This window comes from Dipodomys spectabilis, unplaced genomic scaffold, assembly GCF_019054845.1.
Source record: "Dipodomys spectabilis isolate Male_0828 unplaced genomic scaffold, ASM1905484v1 ptg000034l, whole genome shotgun sequence".
Classification (NCBI taxonomy): domain Eukaryota; kingdom Metazoa; phylum Chordata; class Mammalia; order Rodentia; family Heteromyidae; genus Dipodomys; species Dipodomys spectabilis.
Genome location: NW_024870711.1, coordinates 11,644,121 through 11,652,500, shown reverse-complemented (window position 1 = coordinate 11,652,500; position 8,380 = coordinate 11,644,121).

Here is an 8,380-nt window from a genome sequence, read left to right as displayed (position 1 = left end):
AATCCCAGCAACTCTGGAGGTGGAGATTGGAAGGATTACAGTTTGAGGCTGGAGACTCTATCGGAAAACAGCTAAGGCAATAGGGATTAGGGGTGTGGTTTAAGAGGTGGAACCTCTGCTTGGCGCGTACCAGGTGCTACAACAAAAACTTCTGCCTATAAGCCCTTGGGGAAAATGGTGTAGGACGTAAGCGATTGCTGAGTAAAATGTTAGAGAACTGGCCTGGTGCTGGTGGCTCCCACCTGTCATCCTAGCTGCTCAGGAGGCTGAGATCTGAGGATTGTAGTTCAAAGCCAGCCCGGCAGAAAAGTCTGTGAGACTCTTTTATGTCCAATTAACCATCAAAAAAATCTGTGCAAGTGGAAGTTAGCTCAAAGGGTACAGTGCAGCCTTCAGGGGAAAAAAAAGCCGTGAGTGCAAAGCCCTGAGTTCAAGGCCCATTTTTAGTTTGAGAACTGCTCTCTTAATAAAACCATTTCTATGGAAAGTATGTGGAGAGACTAGAGCCGATAAGGCCAGAAATAACTTTATAATGTGTGCTTGCATAGGTAAACAAAGAAAAGTGAATCCTCACCCACTAATGAACCCCTGCTTCTCTCCTCCTCCTCCTCCTCCTCCCTCCTCCTCTTCCTCCTTCTTTTTCCCTCCTCCCTTCCATTGTCTGCATGGATTCAACCAATCAGAGTGGCTCCCCCCGCCCCAGCTCCTGGTGAGTGAGTGGCCTCTTGCCCAGCCCCTGAGGGTTATGGCTGGTTAGCAGGAGTGTCTTCCTGGGTCCTGGGGTCCCGAGATCTGGGGCAGCATTGCAGAGAGCTGGGGGTCCCAGGTCCTTCTGCCAGTGCCCCCCCCCCCGCCCCCCCTGCAGCCTCTGGCCCAGGTCTCAGTGGAGATCTGTTTCCTCATCTCTGTCTCCTGTCTCCTGGTCTCCTGGTCTCCTCATGGTACTCTTTCTGCTTTCCCTCTGCTCCTGACCCCCGCTGCGGGCTGAGTTTGCGTTCATTATTAACCAGTCCTGCCGAGGTCCTTCCCAAATGGAGCTGGGGTACACAGTCCCCCCCCCCTCTTCCCTCCCCCTCCCCCCCCCTCCAGAGCTTGGCTAAGGAAGCCTCTCCCCGAAGCTGAGCGTGGCGAGCACTGGGGGCTTGGGTGGTTGTGGGGTGCTGTGCCTTGTGCAGGCCAGGAACCAAGGCTGTTTGGACACAGCTGCATCCATGTTAAAGCGCAGCCGGCTAACTAGAACATCGATGACAGAACCTTCCGGAACAGCCTAAGTTCCCACGGACTGTCCTCGGCCCTTCAGTACCACTCACTTTCAGCTTTGTATCAGGCCTGTCTCCTTTCAAGTACGGGTTTCAGAACTCGTGCTAGTGATCGCGGCCGGCCCAGCGCTGGGGCGTCTATAAGCTGCAGGAGTTTCTCTTCCTTGCGCTAGCCGCTTCTCCAAGGCAACTGGAAAGATCCGGCTGGATGACTTCCTCCTGTCGAAATGCATGTCACCTCTTCCATGGTGGCACCCCTGTCCCGGCCATTGCCACTCGATTGGGCTCAGAATGATCAGTGGCACCTTCCTTGGGGTCCACGCTGTGGACATGCCCTGGGGCGGGGTGGCAGCATCAGATCTCCTCCACGAGGCCTTTGAAAACACAGTTGGCGGCTTGGTTAGCACCTGTGGGCCTGGAATAAAGAGGCCCAGGGGGCTGGGAGGGCGGCTCAGTGCTCAGCCCTCACCAGTGTGTGCAAGACTCTGGGTTCAGCCACCAGCATGGAAAGGAGGGAAGGAGGGAGAGAGAGGTGGGGGGAAGGAAGAAGGGGGGAAGGAGGGAGAGGGAAGAAGGGTGGGAGGTAAGGAGGGAGGGAGAGAGACAGTGAGGGAGGGTGGGAGGGAGGGAAGGAGGGTCCTACTTGGGCGGGGAGTGTGGCTCAAGTGGTAGAAAACTTGCTAGGTAGTGACGCCCAGAGCCCAGTATTACCAAAGAAAAGGAGGAGGAAGAAGAGGAAGCACAGAACCTTCTGGAATGCTGCTTCCCATGCCCAGGAGGTGTGTGGATTACATGTCACTTGGAGTTGATGTTAGGCAGAACCAACTGGACCCCAAGGAAGGTGGAGGGACCGGCCCGCCCCTCCCCGCGGCTCTCTAGGGCTGCGGTGTGCTAGCAGTCGGACGCCCCCTCTCTGGAAGGAGCGGCCGCTGACCTGCGGTGGTGGACAGACTGTCAATACCGGACAGCATTGCAACATCCCGGCTATTGACAGGAGAATGACATGGACGCACCTGACCCCAACGGAGAAAAATAAAATGCGGAGTGATTTCCAGAGCCCCAAGAGCTCCAGGGGACTGATACACAGTCAGCCTCCCAGTGGCTCAGCTTCTCCAATGACTCAGCTTCTCCATGGCTCAGCTTCTCCATGGCTCAGCTTCCCCGTGGCTCAGCTTCTCCATGGCTCAGCTTCCCCGTGGCTCAGCTTCTCTGTGGCTCAGCTTCCCAGTGACTCAGCTTCTCTGTGGCTCAGCTTCTCCATGGCTCAGCTTCTCCATGGCTCAGCTTCTCCATGGCTCAGCTTCCCAGTGACTCAGCTTCTCTGTGGCTCAGCTTCTCCATGGCTCAGCTTCCCAGTGACTCAGCTTCTCTGTGGCTCAGCTTCTCCATGGCTCAGCTTCTCTGTGGCTCAGCTTCTCCATGGCTCAGCTTCTCTGTGGCTCAGCTTCTCCATGGCTCAGCTTCTCCATGGCTCAGCTTCTCCATGGCCCAGCTTCCCAGTGACTCAGCTTCTCCAGTGGCTCAGCTTCTCTGTGGCTCAGCTTCCCAGTGGCTCAGCTTCTCCAGTGACTCAGCTTCTCCAGTGGCCCAGCTTCTCTGTGGCTCAGCTTCTCCATGGCTCAGCTTCTCTGTGGCTAAGTTTCTCCATGGCTCAGCTTCTCTGTGGCTCAGCTTCTCCGTGGCCCAGCTTCTCCATGGCTCAGCTTCTCCAGTGGCTCAGCTTCCCCGTGGCTCAGCTTTCCCGTGGCTCAGCTTCCCCGTGGCTCAGCTTCTCCATGGCTCAGCTTCTCTGTGGCTCAGCTTCCCCGTGGCTCAGCTTCTCTGTGGCTCAGTTTCTCCATGGCTCAGCTTCTCCATGACTCAGCTTCTCCAGTGGCTCAGCTTCCCTGTGGCTCAGCTTCTCCAGTGGCTCAGCTTCCCCATGGCTCAGCTTCTCCATGGCTCAGCTTCTCTGTGGCTCAGCTTCTCCAGTGGCTTAGCTTCTCCGTGGCTCAGCTTCTCCATGGCTCAGCTTCTCCAGTGGCTCAGCTTCCCTGTGGCTCAGCTTCCCCGTGGCTCAGCTTCCCTGTGGCTCAGCTTCTCCATGGCTCAGCTTCTCTGTGGCTCAGCTTCTCCAGTGGCTCAGCTTCTCCATGGTCCAGCTTCTCCGTGGCTCAGCTTCTCCATGACTCAGCTTCTCCAGTGGCCCAGCTTCTCCAGTGACTCAGCTTCCCCATGGCTCAGCTTCCCCATGGCTCAGCTTCCCCATGGCTCAGCTTCTCCAGTGGCTCAGCTTCTCCATGGCTCAGCTTCTCTGTGGCTCAGCTTCTCCAGTGGCTCAGCTTCTCCATGGTCCAGTTTCTCCGTGGCTCAGCTTCTCCATGGCTCAGCTTCTCTGTGGCTCAGCTTCTCCGTGGCCCAGCTTCTCCATGGCTCAGCTTCTCCAGTGGCTCAGCTTCCCCGTGGCTCAGCTTCTCCAGTGGCTCAGCTTCTCCGTGGCTCAGCTTCCCCGTGGCTCAGCTTCTCTGTGGCTCAGCTTCTCCGTGACTCAGCTTCTCCATGGTCCAGCTTCTCCGTGGCTCAGCTTCCCCGTGGCTCAGCTTCTCCAGTGACTCAGCTTCCCCGTGGCTCAGCTTCTCCGTGGCTCAGCTTCCCTGTGGCTCAGCTTCTCCGTGGCTCAGCTTCTCCCTGGCTCAGCTTCCCCGTGGCTCAGCTTCTCTGTGGCTCAGCTTCTCTGTGGCCCAGCTTCTCCATGGCTCAGCTTCTCCATGGCCCAGCTTCTCCATGGCCCAGCTTACTGCTCTCCTGACTCTCCCAAACTTAAAGCTTGCTGTCACTTAGAGGAAAGGAGGGAAAACTCTCATTGCTGAATTTGGCCTTTAATCTTTGAAGAGTAAGAAGTCAGGTTTCTTACACTTTGGCTTCTTAGATTTTTACATCCTTCAGTCAATATAAGGTTTCTCCCAGGGCTGAATAATTTGTTTTAAGACAGAGTGAGCCAGATATTTACATTTAAAATAAAGCTAAGGGCTGGGACTGTGGCTTCGTGGTAGAGTACTTGTCTTGCATGCACGAAGCCCTGGGTTTGATTCCTTAGCACCACATAAACAGAAAAAGCCAGAAATGGTTCTGTGGCTCAAGTGATAGAGTGCTAGCCTTGAGCAAAAGAAGCTCAGGGCCGGTGCCAAGGCTCTGAGTTCAAGCCACAGGACTGGCTAAATAAATAAATAAATAAATAAATCTAGGACACTTTTTTTTTTTTTGGGTCCAGTTGTGGGGCCTGAACTCTGGGCCTGGCAGCTCTTCAGCTCAAGGCTAGAGCTCTACCACTTGAGCCACAGCGCCACTTCTGGCTTTTTTCATTTTGCTTATGTGGTGCTGAGGAACCGAACCCAGGGCCTCCTGCATGCAAGGCAAGCGCTCTACCACTGAGCCATCTTCCCAGCCCTCTAGGACACTTTTTAATTCACTTAATCAAATACTACATCGGTGTCTATTGTATAAATGACTCAAAACCTCTTCAGGCAGGGCTGGGAAGGTGGCTCAGTGGTAGAGCGCTTGCCTTGCATGCTCAAGGCCCTGGGTTCAATTCCTCAGCACCACATAAGCAAAAAGAAAAAAGCTGGAAGTGGCACTGTGGCTCAAGTGGTAGAGCGCTAGCCTTGAGCTGAAGAGCTGAGAGACAGCGCCCAGGCCAAGAGTTCAGGCCCCATGATCGGACCCAAAAACAAAACAAAAAAACAAACCTCTTCAGGCCTTCCAACTCTTAAGGCACAGTCTCTCTCTCTCTCTCTCTCTCTCTCTTCCCCTTCCCTCCATTCCTCCCCCTATCTGTCTCTTTCCTTCCTTTCCCAATTTTATTGAGATAGTCTTACTATATAGCCCAGGCTAGCCTCAAATTCTCAAACTTAATGCTTCAGCCTCCAGAGTACTATGATCACAGTCATGCATTTCCACACCTGGCCACATGAGTTTCTTGATTTGCCAAATAGCCCAATTCAGACCTCCGTTCTTGAGAGGTATACAGCCTTTTGGAGGCTGCACTCACTTCCCAGGTACCTCAGCCTTTCTAGCATCCCGCCCAGCCAGGTACTACAGAAATACCCCTCCCCTCTCAGAGAGCCAGGGCCACTCAGTGCCTGCGACCCGCTCCCTCCCCACCCGTGAGAGGAGCATGTCAGGTTTCATGAGGACCAGGTCTGTATGTGTCACTATTTGAGAGCCCAGATGTCCCCTGGACCTCCGTCTGGCCCCACCTGTTCCGACCTGCCCCTAGGCCTCCAGCTGGGGCTGGCCTGAGCAGAGGAAGACTAAGAGACCTGGACAGCCGGCCCCCAGAGATTCTTCCTTATAGGCAGCTCTGCCACACTGCCGGTTCTTCCTGGCCTCTGGTTTCGGAGCAGAGGATGGGTGTAAATTCAGGCTGTATTTCTAGGAGATGCTACCTGAAAAGAACAAACCAGCAATACGTAAACCAAGTATGTCCGTTCCTTAGCCTGCTGGTGCATTGTTTTTGTAATCAGAAATAAAGCAATGATTGTAAAACCAAAGTTGCAGCAGAAATGTTTGTATGAGTGAGGTGACCGTTTTCAGCTGGCCTTGCCCCAGCTTCACACGGGTCAGATGATATCTGGGCGGGGCCCGTCTAACCAATGGGAGTGAGCAGGAGGACCGTGTGGCTCCCTCTGCCCTCTGGCAGCCCGGCTGGGGCGAGGCTGGGGCGAGGCTGGGGCGTCTGGTCCCTTCGCTGGCCACCAACCCAGTCTCAGCCCTGCAGGATGCGCTGAGTGCAGTCTGCAATCCTGGAGGCTCCGGGCGGGCGGAGCAGCCCAGCAGAGGGCCAAGGGCCTTTCCCGACCCGACCCGTGGGACTGGATGACCTGGGCCGGGAGGACCTTGTGGTCACACCATCCTCCAGCAGCCAGCCGGCTCCTCCAGCCTCACCCCAGCCCTGTGGCCCAACTATGCTGTGGCTCAGCCTCTTGGCAGCATTCCTGGATCACTTTCCAGCCTGTGGTGTTATTCTCTGCCTCAGAGTTGGTCAATTTCCTAGGAGACCTTTTGCACAATTTGGAGTATTTTTCCTCTCCCAGACTCGCTCTTGTCTTCTTTCCTCAAATCAGCAGCTTTTTAAAAAAAGCTCTTAAGTCCTGTCTGGGAACTAAGGGTGAGTCGGAGAGCAGACCGCAGCTCCCGTGCCCACTGCCAGAACCACAGCTCCAGGTCTCGGCCAGGGAAAGCACAGATGCTGTAGGCGAGGTGTTCAGGTTGTGCTCTGATTAATGCTAGCCCGGATCTTTTTACTCTAGCACATTTCCTGTTCCCTTGACCGTGCCAGGTGCCTCGGATCAGGGAATCCTGTCCTGTGTTGTCTGCTTCTAGAACTAGGGGTGCTTTCCAGGAGGTCCCTTTGCCTTTGGAGCAAGGCTTTCAGCAGCATTTTGGGACAAGTGTTTTCCAGACACTTTTCTGCCCTGGCGGTGTTCAGGCTGACACCATACCGTTGAGTGTTAATGGTTACCGGGCTCTGAAGCTTTTTTCTCTTGATTCTGTCATGTTGAATGGTAAAATCATGTCAGCTAAAAAGACACACGAAGCTCAGAGCAAGTGTTTTTGACATGTGTACGTACCTAGGAGCCTTGATCAGACTCACAGCTCCATGCTCCCTCCATCCCTTCTTCCCAAACCAACCCCAGCCAGCCTCGGGCTTCCCAAACCAACCCCAGCCAGCCTCGGGCTTCCCAAACCAACCCCAGCCAGCCTCGGGCTTCCCAAACCAACCCCAGCCAGCCTCGGGCTTCCCAAACCAACCCCAGCCAGCCTCGGGCTTCCCAAACCAATCCCAGCCAGCCTCGGGCTTCCCAAACCAATCCCAGCCAGCCTCGGGCTTCCCAAACCAATCCCAGCCAGCCTCGGGCTTCCGTTTTCACACCTGCACAAAGCGTTGTGGCCGCACATGCATCTCCAGTCTCCCTCCCCAGACCGGACCTGCTTTCCTTTACTGTCATTTATTCTTCTTCGTGTGTGCTAATGGTTCCAAGAGGTTTCATTCTGGCATTGCACATGGCCAGTACATGAATCAGACCAATCCCCACTTCCTCTCCCTTCCCCCATCTGCAGAGATGGCCACAGCTCAGTCTTCAGTGTGTTTCGTCAGTCAGAGGCTGTGAACCAGCGGGTAAAGTGAAATCGCAGAAGAGGGAGAGACAGAAGCCCAGTGGTGGTCAATGGTAACTTTGCTTCCTTCCTTCTTCCTCTCTCTTGGTGTTTCTGTGTCTCTGTGTCTCTGTCTGTCTGTCTGTCTCTGTGCTGTGGCTCAAATCAGGATCTGTCACGTAATAGGCAAACGCTGCACCGCAGAGCTGCCCCCAGCAGCAGCGGCACCCCTGCTGCCCCCCCTCCAGCTGTCAGTGCTCATCTGAGGAGGATGAGTTCTACGGGGCTCCAGAGAGCTTCCAGTCCTCCTCACCGCATTCCTCAGGCCCGCCTGACTCTCTCCTCCTCTCCCACTCAGACAAAGAGTAGGATAAACAGCAACCTGAGTCATCAATGAGAATTCCCTGTCTCCCAGGGAACAGCGAGTCCATGAACTTCCATGCTGGAAATAAGAGGTGGCTCACACTTCTAACCCTAGCTATTCAAGGGGCTGAGATCTGAAGATTCTGGTTCAAAGCTAGTTTGAACAGGAAAATCCATGAGACTCTTATCTCCAAGTAACTACCAAAAAGCCAAAAGTGGGACTGTGACTCAAGTGGTATAGTACTAGCCTTGAGCAGAAAGGGCTCAGGGACAGGACCCAAGCCCCAGGAACAATACAAAAAGAAACAATTGTTTAAAAGCTGGGTACTGGCTGGGCTTTAGTGATTCATGCTTATACTCAGGAGGCTGAGATCTGAGGATCGCAGTTCAAAGCCAGCCTGGGCAGGAAAGTCCAGGAGACTCTTATCTCCAATAAACTACTCAAAAAAGTGGGAAGTAGTGCTGTGGCTCAAGAGGTAGAACATTAGCCATGAGCAAAAACAAAGTTAGAGATAGCACCCAATCCCAGAATTCAAGCCCCAGAAATGGGGGGGGGGGGGGAAGAAAGTTGGGCACTGGTGTCTCATGCCTTAATTCTAGCCACTTAGGAGGCTGAGATATGA